A 24999-nucleotide genomic window follows, 5' to 3' on the forward strand; every position below is an offset into this window, starting at 1 on the left:
AGTAGGAGGTATCCTCTCACTTTCTTCATTTTGAGTCATGTGATCTTTATAATTTTGTTACATTGACTTTTGCTTTCTGGTGTACAGTTTTTATTCACTTTATTTTAGTTAATGTATATTTTGTTTTTTTTTTTGGCTTCCCTTACTTCACTCTGCATCAGTTCATGTAGATCGTCCCATGCTTCTCCGTATTCATCATACATGTCATTTCTTACAGAACCATAATTCAGTCAATCCTCAACTTTTGTGGGGGAAATATTCCTAGAAAATGTTTCAAAAAACCAAAAACACAAATGTTAATACATTGTATCTATGGAAAATAGAGAATTAGGTTTCTGCAATCACCAAAAACCATATCATCTTTTACTAGAGAATGATGAAAATATACTTTTCTATGACTCACATATGTAAAAATGTTTGGAGCAGTTGTTTTTATAAATGGAAGAAATTAAAATTGGGTGGATGCTCATCATTTGGGGAATAGCTGAATAAGTCATGGTATATGAATATAATGGAATATTATTGTTCTATAAGAAATGATGAGCAGGTTGATTTCAGAAAAGCCTGGAAAGATTTACATGAACTGATTAATGAGTGAAGCAAGCAGAACTAATAGAACATTGTACACAGTAACAACAAGATTGTGTGATAATCAACTGTGAAAGATTTGGTTTTTCTCAACAATGCAGCGATTTAAAGTAATTCCAATAGACTTAGGATGGAGAAAGTCATCTGCATCCAGAGAGAGAACTATAGAGACTGAATATCAATCAAAGCATAGTATTTTCACCTTTTTGTTTGTTTGCTTGCTTGTTTTTTTTTTTTTTTCTGATGGTTTTTTCCCTTTTGGTCTGACTTTTCTTGGACAAGATGACAAATATGGAGATATATATAAAAGGACTGCACATGTTTAGCCTATATCAGATTGCCTGCTGTCTTGGGAAGGGGAAAGGTAACAGGGCTGGGGAGGGGGGGGAAGGAGAAAAATTTAGAACACAAAATTTTACAAAAATGAATGTTGAAAACTATCTTTACATGTATTTGGAAAAATAAATTACTATTAAAAATTAAATTAATGTTGAAAACTATATTTGGAAAAATAAAATACTAAAGAAACTTTTTTTAATGTACTTTTCTGCATACAGTTTTTTATAACAAAACATTAATTATGATAATAGGTATTTTTCTTAACACAGTAACCTTGAAATAACCCATAAAATTCAGTATACAAATAAAATTGATAATATGTAAAACATTTTTTATTGCTAGCAATCCCTAGAATTCTGTGACCTTTTGTGATCTCAATTAAAAAAAAACACATTGATTTCAAATAATATTCAGTTTTTATTACACGTGAAATCTACAATGCCACAAATGCCCTATAGCAAATAAAATTCTTAAAATTAAAACGTTTTTTAACTTGAATCTTAGCTTTTACTGTGTCAGATGGTGACATGAGGGCATTGTACTATATGCTATACTGCTGTAAATCTCTCTACTACAGCCACCCTTTGAAAACCAAGGGAGAAATTACTTGTGTCTTTTGTCACTGGCATTGAAAAATGTGGATTTTGGAAAGGTCTCAGCATCACCTTAGAATCCAGAGGACTTGCACTACACTTTAGGGATATAGCTGCAACATAAAACTTTATTTTAAAGTCTCACAATGAAAATATGCAATGATTGAAGAGGGAATGCCTTATAATGAACAAGATCAGTGAAATGCCTGGTTAGGATACCAACTGTTCCACAAACTCGCAAGCATGGCACTTCTCATTTTTAACTCTATTACTCATAGCTCTGAATATGTGAGGTTGCCACTGTGAAAATGAAAATGAGGTTACTAATAAAAGCATAGGAATGCTTAAAGTCGTGAAAGTTAAAAGCATGAATGTTAAGAATTGATTGTATTCCATTCCATTACATCAGATTTTGTTAAGCCATTTCATAATTGATGGGCATCTTACCTTATTTCTAATTCTTAATTATCCCCAAAAGTGCTGCTATAAATATTTTAGAATACATGGGGACTTTTATTTTACTGATGAATTCCTTATGATATCAGTCCAGTAATGGAGTATCTGGATCAAAGAGTATGGGTATTTTAGTCATTTTCTTTGCATGATTCCAAATTGCTTTATAAAATGGTTGTACCATTTCATAGTTACCCAAAAGTGTGTTGGTGTACCTATCCTTCTACAACCCCTTGAACATTAGCTATTGACACTTTTTGTAATTTTTGCCAATTTGTGAGGTGTGAAGTAAAATCTCAGGGTTGTTTTGATTTGCATTTTTCTTATTATTGGTGATCTAGAGCAAAGCTTCTTAAACTGTGCATCATGACCCATATAACTGAATATAGGGGTGTCACAAAATTATGATTTATTATCAATAAATGTTTGATTTGTACACCTCTCTTATATATTTATGTACCCAGGGTCACATAAAAATTTCTTTCATGTGGTTATGAATATTTTGCAATTCTTTTTTTTTTTTGGTACATATCCTTTGACCATTTATTTATAAATTTTTCCTCTTAGTCAAAGTCAGTGTAGTTCCTATTCTAAGCCAACTGATGATGCAATTTGTAATACTCCAAAAAACAGATTTGACCACTAATTTCAATTACCTATGGGTCCTAACATTCTAAATTGAATGAATGTATTTCCTTGATGTTAGGGAACAACAAATTTTCAGTCTGATTGGTATAAAAAATATAAGTAGTTAATGTGTAGTTTATCAAACACCAAAGGATTTTGCTTTTAATTTTTTTCCTCTAAAGATGCAGCAAAAGTCAACTGAATCCAACATTTATTAATAAATAATCCAGAAGATTACTTGCTGTCTAGGGGAGGAAGGCAGGGGAAGGGAAGGAGAAAATTTTGGAACACAAGATTTTGCAACGGTGAATGCTGAAAACTATCTTTGCATGTATTTTGAAAATAAAAAGCTATTATCAAAAATTTTTTGAAAAGTAATCCAGCAATTGGTCTAGGGCTAATCAATGTTGTAAGAACTAGTAATTGTCAATATCTAATGTGTACAGCATTTTTTCATGATAAAAGTTTTAATAAGGTCAAATATTCATGTATTATTATTATTGTTGTTATTATTTTGTTTTTGGTGAGACAATTGGGGTTAAGTGACTAGCTCAGGGTGACGTAGCTAGTAAATATTAAGTGGCTAAGGCTGGATTTGGACTTAGATGCTCCTGACTTTAGGACCAGTGCTCTATCCACTGTGCCATCTGGCCCTCCAACTATTCATGTATTATTTAATGAGGGAAAATAGGCTTAGTAACATAACCAAAATATAATGGAGTAACTGATTGGCATTGTTGGCAAAAAGTAAAAGGACATTCAAGGGTTATAATAAACAAATTTATGGTTCTGAGAAAAGGCTTTTTCTAAATCTTTTTCATATGCTCCAAAAAATAAGGTCTTGTAATGGCAAAACAAGTTCAATAATCTCAAAAAAATGCAACCTGATTAGTCACATTTAAAATTGTTTAATTAGGTTTCTAAATAATATTGTATAACAAAAGATTGTATTTTCACCAAATGGAAAAATTATTTTCATAATTGCTAATTATATTACTGATCTTGGTCACTGCTGTTGTGGTGTGGTATTTTGAAAATGAAAAACAGCTTTATTGAACATTTCATGTCTACTCAGAGACTATTTGCCATTGATGGTCTGCTTATTTTTGACTAATTTAATGTTCTTGATATTCTTAAGTTTAGCCAGTATCTGATGCCTATCTGTTTGGATGGCACATCTACTATGTCTGGATATATTGGGATGAATTTAAATGAAATGCAAAGAAAAACAGTAACATCCTTTATGTATGAATGGTACATCATCATTCGAACTTCATTCTAGAAGGGAAAGAATGAAGAAAATCAGCATTTATTAAAAATGCCCACTATGTGTGCATGTGATCCTCATTTACAAATATCTCATTTGATGCTCACAACAATCCTTGAGGTTATTCGGGTGTTCAGTATGAGTTTTTGTGATCCATTTGTGGTTTTCTTGGCAAGGATACTGGAGTGGTTTGTCATTTTCTTCTCCAGCTCATTTTACAGATAAAGAAACTGAGGCAAACAGGGTTAATTGACTACCCAGAGGTATACAACTATAAATTGTCTGAGATCAGATTTGAACTCAGAACAATGAGCTTTGTTGACTCCAGGCCCAGCACTCTATCTATTGTACCATCTAACTTTTTTTTTTTTTTAGTTGAAGAAATTATAGCTGAAACTGGTTGCATGCACTTCAGGTAAACACAACAGAATTGTCTTTGATGTTTTGTTATTCATACTCTAGGGAGGGAAGTTGCGTGTGACATATTAATGTAGATTTCATGAGTAGGAGTCTATTTGAAGATCCACTGTCAAAAATGAGATGTATGCAGAGCAGAAGCAGCACCTGTTATTTAAGAAAACCACTCTATCACTTTATAAGTTTTACGAGAGATTATTAAAACAATTCTTTTTCTGACATTGAAACAAAAGTCAGGGGCCCTATCCGTGGACTAAATTCCTTTACATTTGATTTTGTCCTTCACATGATGAACTCTGTTCCTCAAATCATGATAAAAGTATGGCTCTTCTTTTTTTTTTTTTTAATAACTTTTTATTGATAGAACACATGCCAGGGTAATTTTTTACAGCATTATCCCTTGCATTCTCTTCTGTTCCGATTTTTCCCCTCCCTCCCTCCACCCCCTCCCCAAGATGGTAAGCAGTCCTTTACATGTTGAATAGGTTACAGTATATCCTAGATACAATATATGTGTGCCGAACTGAACAGTTTTCTTGTTGCACAGGGAGAATTGAATTCAGAAGGTATAAATAACCCAGGAAGAAAAACAAAAATGCAAGCAGTTTATATTCATCTCCCAGTGTTCTTTCTTTGGGTGTAGCTGCTTCTGTCCATCTTTGATCAATTAAAGCTCTCTTAATCGAAGAGACCCACTTCCATCAGAATACATCCTCAAACAGTATCGTTATTGAGGTATATAATGATCTCCTGGTTCTGCTCATTTCACTTAGCATCAGTTCATGTAAGTCTTGCCAGTCTTCTCTGTATTCATCCTGCTGGTCATTCCTTACAGAACAATAATATTCCATAACATTCATATACCACAATTTACTCAACCATTCTCCAATTGATGGACATCCTTTCATTTTCCAGCTTCTAGCCACTACAAACAGGGCTGCCACAAACGTTTTGGCACATACAGATCCCTTTCCCTTCTTTAGTATCTCTTTGGGGTATAAGCCCAGTAGAAACACTGCTGGATCAAAGGGTATGCACATTTTGATAACTTTTTGAGCATAGTTCCAAATTGCTCTCCAGAATGGCTGGATGTGTTCACAATTCCACCAACAATGTATCAGTGCCCCAGTTTTCCCACATCCCCTCCAACATTCCACATTATCTTTCCCTGTCATTCTAGCCAATCTGACAGGTGTGTAGTGGTATCTCAGAGTTGTCTTAATTTGCATTTCTCTGATTAATAATGATTTGGAGCATATTTTCATATGTCTATAAATAGTTTCAGTTTCTTCGTCTGAGAATTGTCTGTTCATATCCTTTGACCATTTATCAATTGGAGAATGGTTTGATTTCTTATAGATTAGAGTCAATTCTCTATATATTTTGGAAATGAGGCCTTTATCAGAACCTTTGATTGTAAAAATGTTTTCCCAGTTTATTGTTTCCCTTCTAATCTTGTCTGCATTTGTTTTGTTTGTATAAAAATTTTCAATTTGATATAATCAAAATTTTCTATTTTGTGGTCAATAGTGATCTCTAGTTCTTCTTTGGTCATAAATTCCTCCCTCTTCCACAGGTCTGCGAGGTAAACTATCCTATGCTCTTCCAATTTATTTATAATCTCATTCTTTATGCCTAAATCATGAACCCATTTTGACCTTATCTTGGTGTACGGTGTTAAGTGTGGGTCAATGCCTAGTTTCTGCCATACTGATTTCCAATTTTCCCAGCAATTTTTGTCAAATAATGCATTCTTATCCCAGAAACTGGTGTCTTTGGGTTTGTCAAACACTATATTATTAAAGTTATTGGCTGTTTTGTCCTTTGAACCTAACTTATTTTATTGATCAACTAGTCTATTTCTTAGTCAATACCAGATGGTTTTAGTAACTGCTGCTTTATAATATAATTTTAGATCTGGTACAGCTAGGCCACCTTCATTTGATTTTTTTTTTTCATTAATTCCCTTGAAATTCTTGACCTTTTGTTTTTCCATATGAATTGTGTTGTTATGTTTTCTAGTTCATCAAAGTAGTTTTTTTTGGGAGTCTGATTGGTATAGCGCTAAATAAATAAGTTAATTTAGGTATTATTGTCATCTTTATTACATTTGCTTGCCCAATCCAAGAGCATTTAATATTTTTCCAGTTGGTTAGATCAGACTTAATTTGTGTGGAAAGTGTTTTGTAGTTTTGCTCATACAGTTTCTGATTTTCCCTTGGCAGATAGATTCCTAAATATTTTATACAATCAGTAGTTACTTTAAATAGAATTTCTTTTTGTAACTCTAACTGTTGGATTTTGTTAGTGATATATAAGAATGCTGATGACTTATGTGGGTTTATTTTATATCCTGCAACTTTGCTGAAGGTATGGATTGTTTCTAATAACTTTTTGGTAGAGTCTCTGGGGTTCTCTAAGTATACCATCATATCATCAGCAAAGAGTGATAATTTGGTTTCCTCATTGCCTATTCTTATTCCTTTAATCTCTTTCTCAACTCTTATTGCCAAAGCTAGCATTTCTAATACAATATTAAATAGTAACGGTGATAGTGGGCAACCTTGTTTTACTCCTGATCTTATTAGGAAAAAAAGTATGGCTCTTCAACTCTAAATCTCAACTTGTTGCCAATCCAAAAGTGAAAAGTTGACATAATTCTTTCATTGTGATTTGATGTGGCCTAAAATGTTTTCCTTTTATAAAACTAAATTTTGTTGCTCTTTTGGTTTTATATTGTTTTAATTTCCCCTTGTATTTCCCTGTCCCATTTCTGGGGAACCATTTCACAAAACAAATAATTTTTTTTTTAAAAAGTAAGAAATAAAAAATAAAATAAAAATAAAAAATAAAGGAAAATGTCAACAAAACTGATCAATACATCAAAAAAAAAATCTGAAAATTCCAGATTTGTGAACCATCCAACTGCTCAAAGGAATGATGGGAATGTTCTCAATTCTCTCCTTAGAGGTCATGCTTGTTTTTGTAATTTTGAAATCTTTATTTTTGACCATTCTGTGGTTGTTTTTTCCATTTGCATTTTTATTATCTATGTGTACATTGCTTTCTTGGCTCCGCTTTTTTCCATTTTACTAATTCACTTAACTTTTTTTATTCTTCTCATATTTACTATTTCTTACAGTACAGTAATATACAGAATATTTCCATGACAATATGAAGATCAATGTAAAGAATGACGTGAGGTTAATGGAGGACTAGCCAATGAAAGCATAATTCCTATGAGCATGAAAAGGGTATTCAATCTAATGTAATCCTTCATATGTACTACAAAGTATGGACAAGTATGCTATGACTGATTTCTGTCCACTTTGTGGTAAAGGAAAACCTTTAATTCTTTGCTGAGTTGGTACTGACCATATATGTATATTAGACATCCAAAGGGGAGGACAGCTCAAGTGTCCTTTTCCCCTAGTATTGATCAAGAAAAGGATGACTCTAAGCCTTTAGGTTGGAATAGCGATATTAGAAATGGTGGCAATGGACTCCTGTCAGCTAACTTTCTTTCTGTCATAGTGAACATGAAGCCATGAATAAAAGGCTCTATTTCTATGTAGGGTTTATACTTTTCTGTCTTAAGTAAAGGAGTATTAGAAACGAGATGAATTAGTTTGTAAACTGATGAGTTTCAAAAGGTCCAGAAAGAAGCAGGAATTTAGGCTAGAATTCATGCCAGTTTGCAGACAGCCAAACTTGGTGAGGAGCAAAGACTTTACCTGCTTGATCTTGCCCATAGATTCACACCAACAGGCTAACTTTTGCAAGGAAGGAAATTATTTTGTCCATTGACTGGACTGTCATATTTAGAAGCAAACTTGGTTGGGTGAATATTCATCCAAACCATATTTAGTTTGAGTTCATTTTCTTTGAGAATGATTGAGATGGTTGAGGAGAAATGTTTTATAATTCTATTCTTGCTCTATTTTCTCAGTAAATATCCCTTTGTAAAAGCAAATTGGTATTAATCGGGACATTAACCAATGATATTGATGATTTTGAGGATATATTAACTAATACTGGAAATTAATACTGGAGAAAGGAATATATTAGATGTCCAGGGAAGACCAGCAGCTCTGGTATGAGGAGGACTTGCTGAGCCTTTTTCAGGGTTCCACCTTTGGAGTCTACCTTAACTGAACTCTTAACTATTATTCCAGGAATCTGTAGCAAGTTCAGTGTCCACTTTCTTCCTGGAAGATGAGCTAACCCAGGTAACTGACAGGTTTGAGTTAGGAGGATGGCTATCCTCAGCATGTGAAGACTTCTCCTGACAGAATGAATGAATGAGAACAATTTGTTCCAAAGCCTATGAGGGAGACACTGTGGGATGCTTAGGGCTTGGTCAGATATCAAAAGCAAAGCCAACAAGTTCATCCATTTCATCCTGGGCCATCACCAGTAGTCTTGATTTTTGTCCTGCCACTGGATTTTGATGTCTCAGGAAAAGAGAGTGAGCTCATCACTTTTGGCAATTCTGCCTCATTTAAATCCAATTCACTTGCAACTCAAAACATCATCTGTGATGTCACTGGAGAACATAAGGCAAACAACAGCTAAAAAGAAGACATTAGAATGGAGGCTAGAGCAGATAGCATTGGAGAACAACCTCATGATCCTATCCCTATAACACTGTGCCTGTGGAAATATAGCCAGCTATAAACCCTCTGAATGCATAATTCTAGTGTGAGGGGAAGTTGGGCTAAGGACTCCAGAGTGTATAATGCTACAAATCGATTCCCCAATTAAGAGAAAAATATCTACTCTTGTTAATGACACATTTGAGTCCCAGCATTACTTTGATTAAAAAAACAGAAGAAAGAGAGAATAATTTCATTTTACCATTCTTGACATCAATCAGCAATTGAAAGATGAAGTTAGTAAAGTTGTGATTGCAATGGAATAATTGCTGAGCTTAGGCAGGGACAATATTTGAATTGTTGCCAACAATTTTTTTTGGAGGCATTAATATCTGAATTCAAATCTTACCTCAGATTCTTTTTTTATTATAGCTTTTTATTTACAAGATATATGCATGGATAATTTTACAGCATTGACAATTGCCAAACTTTTTGTTCCAATTTTTCCCCTCCTCCCTCTCTCCTCCCCCAGATGGCAGGTTGACCAATACCTGTTAAATATGTTAAAGTATAAATTAAATACAATATTAGTATACATGTCCAAACAGTTATTTTGCTGTACAAAAAGAATCGGACTATGAAATAGTGTACAATTAGCCTGTGAAGGAAATAAAAAAATGCAGGCGGACAAAAATAGAGGGATTGGGAATTCTATGTAGTGGTTCATAGTGATCTCCCAGAGTTCTTTCGCTGGGTGTAGCTGGTTCAATTCATTACTGCTCTATTGGAGCTGATTTGGTTCATCTCATTGTTGAAAATGGTTGCCAACAATTTTAAAGTATCCTCAGATGAGTTGGAAAGTGAAATCGATTATGCTACTATTATAATGATTCTTTCTTTAAAAATTGCTAGTTTTTGGCGAGACTTACATGAACTGATGCTAAGTGAAACGAGTAGAAGCAGGAGATCATTATATACCTCAATAACAATACTGTTTGAGGATGTATTCTGATGGAAGTGGATCTCTTCGATTAAGAGAGCTTTAATTGATCAAAGATGGACAGAAGCAGCTACACCCAAAGAAAGAATGTTGGGAAATGAATATAAACTGCTTGCATTTTTGTTTTTCTTCCCGGGTTATTTCTACCTTCTGAATTCAATTCTCCCTGTGCAACAAGAAAACTGTTCGGTTCTGCACACATATATTGTATCTAAGATATACTGTAACCTATTCAACATGTAAAGGACTGCTTGCCATCTGGGGGAGAGGGTGGAGGGAGGGAGGGGAAAAATCGGAACAGAAGTGAATGCAAGGGATAATGCTGTAAAAAAAGTACCCTGGCATGTGTTCTATCAATAAAAAGTTATTTTAAAAAAAAGAGAAAAAAAATGCTAGTTTTACAAATACTGGCAAAGTCACTTGAGAGTTCTAGGAAGCACATGAACATTCCACATTCTAGGCCTTTGACAAAACTATTCAATGCTTGATCATCTTATCTGTTAACAAAGTTATTCTTGTGAAAGAGCATTTTTTTTTAAGTTAGCAGATGTAAAAAACAAGGTACAATGTCCCAACCATTTCTCAATTCTCTTGTATTGTTGCATATTAACCCTAGTTTGTTAAGTACCACAACACTGGGACAGATAGATTGTGCAATGACACTGGCCCTGGAGTCAGGAGGACCAAGTTTAAATCTGGCCTCAGACACTTCACACTTCCTAGGTATATGATTCTGGGGAAGTCACTTAACCCCAATTGTCTCACTAAATAAATAAATAAATAAAGGAAGAAATACTATGATGCAAAGGAGATAACAAGCAAAAAGGAAAATGATTTATGTACAAAAATATTTATAGCAGCTCTTTTCTGGAGGCAAAGAATTAAAAATTGAAGAGATACCCATCAGTTGGAATTGCTGAATAAAATGATCATATGTGTTTATGATGGAATTCTATTATAGAAATGATGAGTAGGTTGCTCTCAGAAAAACATGGGAAGATTTCCATGACCTGATGCAAAGTGAAATGTACTGTGTATAATATAACAGTAATACTGTACAATGATTAGGTGTGAATGTGAACTATTCTCAACAATACAATGATCCATGACAACTCTGAAGGATTTCTAATGAAAAATGCTATCCATACCCAGAGAAAGAACTGATGGTATCTGGATACAGTTTGAAGCATATTTTTTTTTCTACACTCTATTTTTCTTGAGGATTTTTTGGAAGAGTTTTTTTTTCCCCCATGACATGACTTGTATGGAAATGTTTTGCATTACTACACATGTATAATCTAAAAAAATGTACTATGATGTGATTGAGGAATTTAAGTTCATAATGCCGAGTAAACAATGTCTCATTCTCTAGTACAGAAAGATAAAGACACTGATCCTGTTTTGATCAGATTGGATTAGTGTTTTATCTAGTAAAAGATAAGGATCATGAAGACTGATTGCACCTTTGTACATGCATGGTAACTACTACAGCAAAAGTATTTTATGTCTTGTTTAAATTTGTATTTTTTAAAGTAAAGTTTAGATGCTAATTTATAAATAAACGACTTAAATTTTTGACTCAAGTTTGTTGGATGAATATAAATAATTATTTATGATTAAGAATTCAAAAAATGTTTTCCTAAAAAAAAAAAAGAAATAAAAAGCCTAATAAGTTATCCACACATTTACTGAAGAAGTGCAATGAAAGGAGTGCCTGGGGAGCTCAGATTGAGCTGGGAATGTAATGTATCCAGCAGGAATGAATGGGCTCTGTGAAGTTAGGAGGGTATGGAAGTCAATGAGCAGGGGATCAGCAATGTGTCCAATGTGGGGTGGCAGTGGGAAGAAGATAAGGCAACAGGGAAAGATGTTTGGTAGAATTGGGAATAAGGACTGAATTAGATATCTCAAGGATGGAGCAGAGTTATCCCATGACCACACAGCATGAGAAGTAGTGTTTGAATCTTCTTCACTACCCCAGTCTGGTTCTATTTTTTAATCTCTTATTTCTCCTTATTCTTTTCTCCATCCACTCTCTGTACCAGATAAAATGATCTCATCTCTGAGAGGATCATGGGGTTATAAACCCTAGACTGCATTTGAACAGGCTTCCTGATTAGCTGGATGGTTCAGCCAATGCAATACTACCCTTGGAGGTAGGAAGACTTGAATTCAAATTCTGCCTCAGATGCTTGTTAGCTCTGTGACTTTGGGTGAATCACTTAGTCTTTTTCAATCTTAGTTTTTTCATCTGTATAAATGGCAAGAATAATAGCACCAAATGAAGAGTCATGGTTCATGATTTGAAAGAATTCACAAAATTATATATATATGAATTTATTAACACAGTAACTAATCAACCAGTCCCTAAAGAGAGTCTAGCAATTAAAAAGAATTTGGGGAGGGTTTTATATACTGAAATTTTGTGGTTTTACTATGCAGGCTAATAGTCTACAAGGCTATAAATTATAAAACAAAGATAAAGAAGGAGCTAGGAAAGGAGCTTTTCATTCAGGTAAGGCAACAAGATGTCTTTTAGCAAGGTATGGTCAATCAGACAAAATGGGATTTTTGCACAAAACAAATAAGGAGCAACAGATAAACAGATAAGAGGTAAGCAGATAATAGATAACAGCTAGATCTGTAGTTTTGAATAGATCCGGGACCCCAACTCATCATCTCCCCCTTTCTGTTTTTTGGAGAAAGGAAATTTTGGGGACAAGGGCTGGGGACCCATCATCTACCTTATAAATGAGATAATAAATGCAAAGTGCTTTATGAAAAATTAAAGTGCTATCATTAAATTATTCAAGAGATTGCTTAGGTGTGTGTAGCCTAGAAGGAATGGAGGAGAGATCAGGTGGCCCCCGGTGCTTGGGAACTCAGTCAACCTGAGATTTTCCCCACCCCTGGCATCCAGTTCTGCACAATGTACTGACATCTCTTCTATTTGTAAGGTGGATCAAAGCCTGGGAGGTTTGTTGCCAGTTGTACTAGTATTTAAAAGGTTGGAATTTGTGACAGAAGAATTAAAGTACAAAGCCTTTGATACACCCTTTACTGCTCCTCCTAACTCTTTGTTCTTTCTTTCTCCTTCCCATTCTAATGTGTCAGACGCATAATGCCCTCTTTGGTTTCTCAGAAGGCAACTTCAGAAATTACTTTTTGGGCAATTGGAAGTGGAAGGAAAAGCTGCCAATCAGGAAATAATGGAAATTAAAGGGGATTTTCTAATCCCAAAGCAAATTATGCCTGGAGGCTTGGAATATAGGTGTAGATTTTGGTCACTGAGGTAAAGAAATTCTACAATAGATTATATGTGTATGTGTTCTAATTAACTCTTTGTTCTATATTACTAAAGAGTTGGTCTCTTGGAAGTTAAAAACTCTATTTCCTCGAGGAAAAAAAGTTATTGTAGGACAATTTAATTCAGACCTCTCTGATGGTGGTACAGGTTTGGGATTGGAATGAAATGAGACCCTGGTAAATCTTTTAACAATTTGCAAAGACAAATTTACTTAGCCAAAATATTCAAAGATTACTCAGCAAAGAAATAGCTTTGATTTGCTAGAACTAGATTTTTCTGTGTCTTTGGTAACAAAGCTGGCTCATAATCAGACTTGAGAGAGAGCCATGAGTGCTACCCTTGGGGCTGGCTTTTATACTTAGGCCACCCAGAAGCTTTATCCATAGCCCATTCCCTGAGTTAAATAAGTCTCTAGGATAAGTTTCAATAACTTTTTTTTTTTTCACAACAGTTTGTCTCCCCCCCCCCCAAAAAAAAATACTTGCAAAGATAGTTTTCTTTCTTTTTTCTTTTTTTAATAATAGCTTTTTATTTTCAAAATATATGCAAAGAGAGTTTTCAACATTCACCCTTGCAAAACCTTGTATTCCAAATTTTTCTCCTTCCCTCTCCTTCAGCCTTCTCCCCTCGACAGCAGGCAATCCAATCTAGGTTAAACATGTGCAATTATTCTAAACATATTTCCATATTCTTTATGCTGCACAAGAAAAATATCAAAAAGTGAAAGAAAAAAACAAAAACAAGCAAACAAACAACAACAACAACAAAGTAAAAATACTATACTTTGATCCACATACAGGCTCCATAGTTTTCTCTTTGGATGTAGATGGCTTTCTCATCACCAATCTATTGGAATCACTTCATTGTTAAGAAGAGCCAAGTCCATCACAATTGATGTTACTGTATACAATAGTTGCTTCCTTCTGCTCATTTCACTTAGCATCAGTTCATGTAAGTCTCTCCAGGCCTCTGAAATTATCCTGCTGGTTGTTTCTTATATAATCTTGCTTCACCCTGATCTTATTGGGAATGTTTCCATCCTTGCTGATGGCTTTAGACAAATGTCACTTATCATTTTAAAGATAAATCCACTTATTCCTATGTTCTCAAGTGTTTTTACTAAGAAGGGGTGTTGTATTTTGTCAAATGCTTTTTCTGTATCAATTGAAATCACAGTTTATTGATATGTTTGATTATGCTGATAGTTTTCCTGATACTGAACCAATCTGCATTTCTGATATAAACCCTACTTGGTCATTAATGTATTATCCTGGAGATAAGTTGCTGTAATCTTTTTACTAATATTTTATTTTTGCATGAATATTCATTAGAAAAATGGGTTTATAATGTTCTTTTTCTGTTTTGACCCTTCCTGATTTAGACATCAGCATCATATCTCTGTCATAAAAAGAATATGGTAGGAGTCCTTCTTCTCCTATTTTTCCAAAGAGTTTATATAGTATTGGAATTAATTGTTCTTTAAATGTTTGGTAGAATTCAATTCACTTGTAAAACCATCTGGCCCTGGAGATTTTTCCTTAGGGAGTTCACTAATGGCTTGTTCAATTTCTTTTTCTAAAATAGGACTATTTAAGTAATTTATTTTCTCATCTGTTAATCTGGGCAATCTCTATTTTTGTAAGTATGCATCCATTTCACTTAGATTATCAGATTTATTGGCATACAGTTGGGCAAAGTCACACCTAATTATTATTTTAATTTCTTCTTCATTGGTGGTTGAGTTGACTCTTCATTCTTGATACTGTCCCCATAAATCCTCAGCATTTTTATATATCACCAACAAAATCCAATAGCAAGAAATACAAAGAGAAATTCCATTCAAAATAACTGTTGATAGCATAAAATATTTGGGAATCTATCTACCAAAGGAAAGTCAGGAACTATATGAGCAAAAGTATAAAAAACTTTCCACACAAATAAAGTCAGATTTAAATAATTGGAAAAATATTAAGTGCTCTTGGATAGGTAGAAAAAAAAGCTTAAAGCCAAGCAAATATAATAAAGATGACAATTCTCCCTAAACTAATCTATCTATTTAATGCTATACCAATCAGACTCCCAAGAAAATATTTTAATGCTCTAGAAAAAATAACAAAATTCATATGGAAGAACAAAAGGTCGAGAATCTCAAGGGAATTAATGAAAAAAAAAATCAAATGAAGTGGCCTAGCTGTACCTGATCTAAAACTATATTATAAAGTAGTAGTCACCAAAACCATTTGGTATTGGCTAAGAAATAGATTAGTTGATCAGTGGAATAGGTTAGGTTCACAAGACAAAATAGTCAATTATAGCAATCTAGTGTTTGAAAAACCCAAAGATCCTAACTTTTGGGATAAGAATTCATTATTTGACAAAAACTGCTGGGAAAATTGGAAATTAGTATGGCAGAAATTAGGCATGGACTCACACGTAACACCATACACCAAGATCAGATCAAAATGGGTCCATGATTTAGGCATAAAGAATGAGATTATAAATAAATTAGAGGAACATAGGATAGTTTACCTCTCAGACTTGTGGAGGAGGAAGCAATTTGTGACCAAAGATGAACTAGAAATCATTATTGATCACAAAATAGAAAATTTTGATTATATCAAATTAAAAGGCCTTTATACAAAAAAAACTAATGCAAATAAGATTAGAAGGGAAACAACAAACTGGGAAAACATTTTCACAGTTAAAGGTTCTGAGAAAGGCCTCATTTCCAAAATATATAGAGAATAGACTCTAATTTATAAAAAATCAAGCCATTCTCCAATTGATAAATGGTCAAAGGATATGAACAGACAATTTTCAGATGATGAAACCGAAACTATTTCTACTCATATGAAAGTGTTCCAAATCACTATTGATCAGAGAAATGCAAATGAAGACAACTCTGAGATACCACTACACACCTGTCAGATTGGCTAAGATGACAGGAAAAAATAATGATGAATGTTGGAGGGGATGCGGGAAAACTGGGACATGGATGCATTGTTAGTGGAGTTATGAATGGATCCAACCATTCTGGAGAGTAATCTGGAATTATGCCCAAAGCATTATCAAACTGTGCATACCCTTTGATCCAGCAGTGTCACTACTGGGCTTATATCCCAAAGAGATACTAAAGAAGGGAAAGGGACCTGTATGTGCCAAAATGTTTGTGGCAGCCCTGTTTGTAGTGGCTAGAAACTGGAAAATGAATGGATGCCCATCAATTGGAGAATGGTTGGGTAAATTGTGGTATATGAATGTTATGAAATATCATTGTTCTATAAGAAATGACCAGCAGGAGGAATACAGAGAGGCTTGGAGAGACTTACATGAACTGATGCTATGTGAATTGAGCAGAACCAGGAGATCATTATATACCTCAACAACGATACTATATGAGGATGTATACTGATAGAAGTGGATTTCTTTGACAAAGAGACTCAGTTTCTGTTGATCAATGATGGACAGAAGCAGCTACATCCAAAGAAAGAACACTGGAAAATGAATGTAAACTATTTGCATTTTTGTTTTTCTTCCCAGGTTATTTTTATCTTCTGAATCCAATTCTTCCTGTGCAACAAGAGAACCGTTCAGTTCTGCACACATATATTGTACATATTTAACTGCAACATATTTAACATGTATAGGACTGCTTGCCATCTGGGGGAGGGGAAAAGTCGGAACAGAAGTGAGTGCAAGGGATAATGTTGTAAAAAATAATTACCCATGGGTTCTGTCATTCTTGATACTGGTAATTTGATTTTCTTCTTTCCTTTTTCTAGTCAAATTAACCAAGATTTATCTATTTTATTGGTTTTTTCATAAAACCAATTTAGTTTTGTTTATTAGTTCAACAGTTTTCTTACTTTCCATTTTATTAATCTCTCCTTTGAGTTTCAGAATTTTGAATTTGGTATATAATTTGGGGTTTTAGAATTTTTTTCTTTTTCTAGCTTTTTTTTTTTTTTTTAGTTATATACCCAGTTCTTCTCTTTCTCTCTTTTATTTATGTAAGCATCTAGTGATACAAAAAATTCTCTAAGAACCACTTTGGCTGCATTCTGTAAATTTTGCTATGTTGTCTCATTATTGTTATTCTCTTGGATGAAATTATCAATTTTCCCAGATTTATTGTTTGGCTCACTCATTCTTTAGGATTAGATTATTTAGTTTCCAACTAGATTTTGGTCTGTTTTTCCATGGCCCTTTATTACACATAATTTTTATTGCAACATGATCTGAAAAGGATGAATTTACTACTTCTGCTTTTCTACATTTGATTGTGAGTTTTTTATGTCCTATTACATGGTCAATTTTTGTGTAGGTGCCATGTACCACTGAGAAAAAGTTATATTCCTTTCTATCCTCATTCAATTTTCTCCAGAGGTCCATCATACCTAACTTTTCTAAAATTCTATTCACCACCTTCTTTCTTGTTTATTTTGCTATTAGATTTATCCAGTTCTGAAAAGAGGAGGTTGAGAGTATAGTTTTGCTGTTTATGTCTTCTTGCAAATCATTTAACTTCTCTAAGAATTTGGATGCTATATCACTTGGTACATCTATGTTTAATATTGATATATCTTCATTATCTATGGTATCTTTTAGCAAGACTTAGTTTCCTTCCTTATCTCTTTTAATTATTTTTTAATATATTTTAATTAATCTGTTCTTTCTTTTGCTTAATCTGAGATCAGGGTCACTACTCTGCTTTTTTTTTTTTTTTTTAACTTCAGCTGAAACATAATAGATTCTGTTGCAGCCTTTTACCATTATTTTGTATCTCTCTGTTTCAAATGTGTTTATTGCAAACAATATATTGTACAATTCCGGCTTTTAATTAAATCTGCTATCAGCTTCTGTTTTATGGGAGAGTTCATCCCATTCACATTTACAGTTTTGATTACTATATCTATATTACCCACTATCCTGTTTTCCCATTATACTTTTCTCCTTTCATCCTTTCCCTCCTTACCAGTGTATTGCTTATGACCACCACCTCCTTCAATCTTTCCTCTCTTTTTTCAGTATCTCCCTTTTCTTATACCTTTCCCCTTTTATTTCTGACCTCCCTTCTATTAGCCTCCCCATTTTCTTTCCCCTTTCCTATCCTACTACTCCTATAAGGTGAGACAAATTTCTATACCAAGCTAAGGACATATGTTATTCCCTCTTTGAGCCAAATCTGATGAGATTAAAGTTTAAACAATGCTTATACCTCTTCTTTCTTTCCTTTAACTACATAGGTTTTTTTCTGCCTCTTTATGTAGCATAATTCACCCCATTTTACCTCCCCTTTCCTCTTTTCTTAGTACAATCCCTTTTCCACCCCAATTTCTTTTTTATGTTATCACATTAAAGTCAATTTATAACTACCCCCTCTAAGTATGTTTGGAGTATGTTGTTTGGAGATCAGATTTTCTGTTCAGCTGTGGTCTTTTCATCAGAAATTATTGAAAATCCACTATTTCATTGAATATCCATCTTTTCCCCTGAAAGATAATCTTAATTTTGCTGTGTAGTTAATTCTTGCTTGTAATCCAAGCTCTTTTGCCTTCCAGAATATCATATTCTAGGCCCTCTAATCCTTTAATGTGGAAGCTGTTAGGTCTTGGCTACTCCTGATTGTGATTCCTTGATATTTGAATTGTTTCTTTCTGGGTGCTTGCAGTATCTTCTCCTTGTTAATGATGTGCAAGCTGAAACTCTAATCAGTTTATCCAGTCTCCATAGTCATAACCTTAATCTATTCACTGGATGTCTTGATCAGCATATCTTAAAACAAATCTGGTGTCTGGTCAGTCATGTAGACTCTACCTGGCTCCTCCTTTATTCCTCCCTGGCCTCTTCCCCAACTCCTACCTTGGTTCCTCCCTTTGCTTCAGAGACCCTGCCCTTGCTGCTTCTCTCCCCTGAGGCTTTAAAAGTCCTCCAATGTGGAAGTATATTGCTTTGCTTAGTCATATTTAGTTGAACCTATGAGCTATTTTACATAATAAATGACAAACCTTCGTTACTGTGATAAATGTCTCATATGAATGTTTCACATCTCTCAAACCACAATCCTACTATTCTAACAATCTAAAACTATGCTTTTCCATTTTATTACTCTCTAACAATCTAAAAATATGCTCACCCAATCTATCAGTTAATATCAGCAAATGGAATCAGCAACCACATAGTATCAGTCATAAGTTTTAAATGTGCCCTGGACAGACAAGTTCACATGCACAAGGAAATTTAGAATTGGAAGGGACCTCAGTGGGGCCTCTATCCAATCCAGACTCCAGAAGGAATCCCTGCTCCAATATATTTGTTCATTCAGTTTTTACTTGAAAAAAGTGTAATTTATCAAGGTAATTTATTTCACCTACACTTAGCTCTATCTGATATTAAGCCTAGATTTTCTTCTTGTAAACTTTCACCCCCTGCTCTTGAATTCTATTTTATGGGTCTAGACGAAACAAATCTGATCCATTTCCATATGATAGCTTTTCAAATAATTGATCATGGCTAGCACATCCCACCGCACCCCCTAGTCTTTTCTTCTTCCAGGCTAAACACCCCCAGTTATGTCCATTGATTCTCTTATGACATAGATTCAAAGTCCTTTACCATTCTGGCTATCTTCTTCTGGATGTTTCTCAGCTTTTTAATGCTTTGCAAACTGAGCTGTGAACACTAAATACTCCATTTGTGGTTTGATCAGAGAAGACTCACTATAGCAGGATTCTCTTCCTTATGGCTATTAATGACTGTTAATGTAAATCAATGTAAATTTCAGGTTTTTTTGGATTCTGTATTGACTTATAATCCACCAAAAACTCATAGTCCACTAAAAGCAACAGTTATTTTTTGGACAAACTACTCTAACTTGTATTTGTGAGATTGACCCCTAAATTTCCATCTTTAGATTTAGCCTAATGCTGTAATCTATCAATATAATTTTTGGTTTTTTCTTGTTATTATTAAATATTTTTTAAAATTAAATTTACATACTTTCATCCTATGGTCATACTTAGAACTGGTCCTGTGACCCCCTGGCATAATAAATACTGGTCTTCATTAATTTACTTGTGATTTACCTTGGGGGAGCTTTGAACAATGAAGCAGGTAGGTGGCAAAGTGGATAAAGTGCAAAGCCTGGAGTCAGGAAAACTTGAGTTCAAATATAGCTTCAGATACTTACTACCTATGTGACCCCTGAGCAAGTCACTTAATTCTGGTTACCTCAGTTCCTCATCTGTAGAATGAGCTAGAGAAGACAAACCATTTCAAGTGTCTTTGCCCAGAAAACCCCATATGGAGTCATAAAGAGTCAGAAAAGACTTTAAAAAAAAAAAAAGGCCTGACAAAAAATTAAAATGACTTTAATTTTAATTATCCAATGAATATTTATGGCATCTCTAAATTCCAGACCAGTGGCTAGTTGGTCTAACTCTCTGAAAAAGTAAATGAGGCTGGTATTCTAAAGCAGCTGCCCTTGAATATAGGGCACAGGGAACTCAGGGCTGAACCATTAAGTGTTCAGACAGCCCATCAAGGTTTAGAAACATTACTAAAAACTGCACAAACTTCCAGGCAGATATGCACTTTGGGTGACCCTGGGAAAGGCAAGATTCATCAGGACACAAATCTAGGGTGCTGGATGGCTCTGTGGGTCTAGTGCCTTTGAGGTACAATCAAGATAAGGACTCTAATGGGAGAATTTCTCTTCACTTAAAACGAATGAAACAAAACGATTTGTATTCTTCACTTTATATTTTCCTCTCCATATTTTCCACTCCCAGTGGCTAAGAAGTCACTGAGGTGGAGGAGAAAAGTTGAATTCTATTTCTTAGTTTCCAAATGGATTCTCCCTCCTCCTCACCATCCTTCGCTAAACTATAAATTCCTTAAATGCAGGGGCTGTCCTATTTATTGCGCCCTCTCTGACTCTCTCTGTTTCTGTCTTTCCCTCCCTCTCTCTCCTGTCTTTGTTTCTCCTGAAAGTCTTCCATGTGGAATACTATTGTTTAAGAAATAATGAGCAGAGGCAGCTAGGTGGTGCAGAGGATAGAGCACTGGTCCTCAAGTCAGGAGGAGACCTCCAGTCTCAAGACACTTAACACTTTCTAGCTGTGTAACCCTGGGAAAGTCACTTACCTGCAATTACCCCAGAAAGAAAAAAAAAAGAAATGATGAGCAGAATTGATCCTATAATATATGTAATGAATTTTTGATATAGCATGGTACTTTATAATGGAATTATGTTTTATTAAACAAAATGCCCAGCCCTTACCTTCCTCCCAACCCCAAGATTTCTTTAGCATCTTAAGGGGCTCCTCAAACCACCTTTTGTGTTAGTTTCTACAATTGAGGGGGTGCTGCCTCTGGAGGGCTTGGCACTAAGGAGGTTAAAGCAAATTAAACCTCTATATATCCACATTGTCCCATTAAAATGACATTTTTCTAATGACTGCTCTCTGAAGTTAACCATGAATTAAACCAACCAACATTACATATTCACTTAAAGTGAAAAAAAAGAAATGATGAGCACAATGATTTCAGAAAAAGCCTGTAAAGACTTACATGAACTGATGCTGAAGTGAGCAGAACCAGGAGAACATTGTACTCAGTGGCAGCAAGATTGTGTGATGATCAGCTGTGATAGACTTGATTCTTCTCTACAGTGTGGTGATCCAAGACAATTCCAATAAACTTGGGGTAGAAAATGCCATCCACATTCAGAGAACTATCCAGACTGAATGCAAATCAAAGTATACGCTTTTCACCTTTTTTTTTTTTTTTTTTTTTGGTTTGCTTTTTTTTTTTCTTGTGGTTTTTCTCTTTTTTTCTGATTTTTTCATTTACTGACATGACTAATATGGAAATATATTTAAAACAATTATGCATGTATATCAGATTGCTTAATGTCTGGGGAAGTTGGAATGAGAAGGGAGGGAAGAAGAAAACAAATTGGAACTCAAAATCTTACAAAAATGAATATTAAAAACTATCTTTACCAATAAGATATTATTAAGTAAGAAAAAAAGAAATTCTTCCATACACATGCTATCTAACTTAAAGTAGAAAGCTGGTGGACTCAAACTGCAAATTGAAGCCATGGAAGGCTATTTTTCTTTGTTTTGGACATGGTTAATGAGAAAATTTGTTTTGCAAGATTATGCATATTTGCAAAAGGTTTTTCTTGTCTTCTCAAGGAGCTGTGGAAGGAAAAGATGAAGGGAGAAAATTCAGAACTTTAAAATAAAATAAAATTGAATTTTAAATATAGTCTTTCATAACTTTGCCCCTCCTACTTTTTTAGTCTTACACCTCATTCACCGATATTCTGAGTCATCCAATGGCACTGGCCTCTTTGAGATGGCTTCTTACAAAGCACTCAGGCTTCTGATTCCTGATGTTTTTTATGGCTGTCTCTCCTCATGTTTATCTCCTGCTTCCCTTCAAGTTTCAGCTAAAATCCTGTTGGTATCTAATCATTTTTCAGTGATGTCCAACTCTTTGTGACCCCTTTTTGGGTTTTCTTGGCAGAGATAATGAAATGGTTTGCTATTTCCTTCTCTAACTCATTTTATAGATGAGGAAACTAAGGTAAGCAGGGTTAAGTGATTTGCTCAGGATCACATAGCTAGTAAATGTCTGAGGGTAATTTTGAACTCAGTTCTTCCTGACTCCAGGCCTGGCACTCTTATCTACTGTGCCATCTAGCTGCCCTAGCTAAAATCCTTACCTTCTGCAAAAAATCTATGTCCCAATTAATGCTATTGCCTTCCTTGAAATCATCTTGAATTTATCCTATATATGTATATATGTACATATTTGTACATAATTATTTGCATTCTGTCTCCCCTATTAGATTGTAAAAGGAGAATAAAAATAAGGACTTTTTTTTCTTTTATTTTATTTCCAGCACTTAGCACAGTGCCCAGCACATAAAGGCACTTTAAAAATGCTTGTTGACTTGATTAGTTGACTTAGTAAATATCTGTTAAATAAATTTATGTAAATTCTTATGAATATTATCCCTAGAACTTTATCTAGAGAAGATGGTTGGTACTTTTTCAAGAAATTGATATCTGACATAAAGAAAAGTATTTTCTCTCCCTTGGACCTTTCTTCTCAACTCTCATGATGTTAGTGGTTGGACACTCTAAGACAACAGTTCTTATGTCCTGGTGAACATAAAAAAATCTCTTTGGGAAAAGGACTCATATGTGCAAAAATGTTTGTAACAGCACTTCTTGTGATGGCAAGGAACTGGAAACTGAGTGGATCAGTTGGAGAATGACTGAATAAGTTTTGAAAGTTATGGAATATTATTATTCTATAAGAAATGATAAGCAGGATGATTTCAGAGAGACCTCGAGAGACTCAATGAGCTGATGCTAAGTGGAGCAGAACCAAGAGAACGTTGTACATAGCAACAAGATGTGATGATCAATTCTGATGTTTTTTTCAACAATGAGGTGATTCAGGCTAATTCCAATAGACTTTTGATGGAGAGAGCCATCTGCATCCATAAAGAGGATTGTGGGAAATGAATGTGGATAACATGGTATTTTCACCTTTTTTGTTGTTGTTTGCTTGCTTTATGTTTTCTTTCTCATTTTCTTTCTTTTTTGATCTGATTTTTCTTGTGCAGCATGATAAATGTAGAAATATGTATAGAAGAATTGCACATGTTTATATTGGATTACTTGCTGTCTAAGGGAGGGGGTGGGGAAAAGAAGAGAGAAAAATTTGGGAACACTAGATTTTGCAAGGGTGAATGTTGAAAAATATCTATGCATATATCTTGAAAATAAAAAGCTAAAAAAAAACTAAGGATAAACATTTATCTTGTATACAGATTTTATTTTATCCATAGTTGTTTGCATGTTGTTCCCCATTCACTTGTGAGTTCCTCAAAGGACAGAGGCTGTCTGGACTTTCTTTGTATCCCCAAAATTTAGCATGCTATCTGGCACATAGTAGTCATTTAGTAAATAGTTATTTACTTTTTTAATGGAAAAAAAATCCCTTTGCCAATCTGATGAAGCCTATAGACCCCGTCTCAGAATAATGTTTTAAAATAATTTAAGGAATGTAATTTTAATTTCAGTTAGAGGCTAGTAAAAATAAATGATATATATGTATTTATTTATTTCCCCAACCAAGTCCATAGACCTCCTGAAATCTGTCTATTAATTTCAGGTTAAGAACATTGCTTTAAGGGATTTACTGTTATTACTTCCCCACCAACTGTTTTTGCTCCATGATAAAATTCCTAGTTTCAGCTCTGCTTATTTCTGTTACCTCTCAGTTTCAACATGTGAAATACATAGGCTGCCAGAAGTACTCTTTAATGAGGTTACTAATATTCAGATTTGGGTCCTGGAACCATTATTTTCATAGCCAAGCAACAGTAATAATGACTGAAATTCATGTAGAATTTTAAAGTTTGCAAAGCATTTTACAAATACTATCTTGTTTAAACTTCACAACTCTATTAGATGAATACTATCGTTATAATTCTACCCACTTTACAGATGAGAAAAGCAGGTTGAGGAAGATTAAATGATTTGATCATAATCACACAATAAGTGTCAGAGATGGCATTCTGAATTGAAATCTTTCTCACTTCTAGTCCAGAACTCTTGTCAGTTCACCATCACCTTTTTTTCCTTCACTCAATAGTATTTTATTTTTCTCCCTTCCTCCCTTAACTCCCCATTCCCCAAGACAGAAAGCAAAATTTAATACACGTACAATCATATTAAATATATTTCCACATTAGTCATCACCATCACCTTTTGTAAGACAAAACA

The sequence above is a fragment of the Antechinus flavipes genome, chromosome 2 (genome assembly GCF_016432865.1).
Source record: "Antechinus flavipes isolate AdamAnt ecotype Samford, QLD, Australia chromosome 2, AdamAnt_v2, whole genome shotgun sequence".
Lineage (NCBI taxonomy): Eukaryota > Metazoa > Chordata > Mammalia > Dasyuromorphia > Dasyuridae > Antechinus > Antechinus flavipes.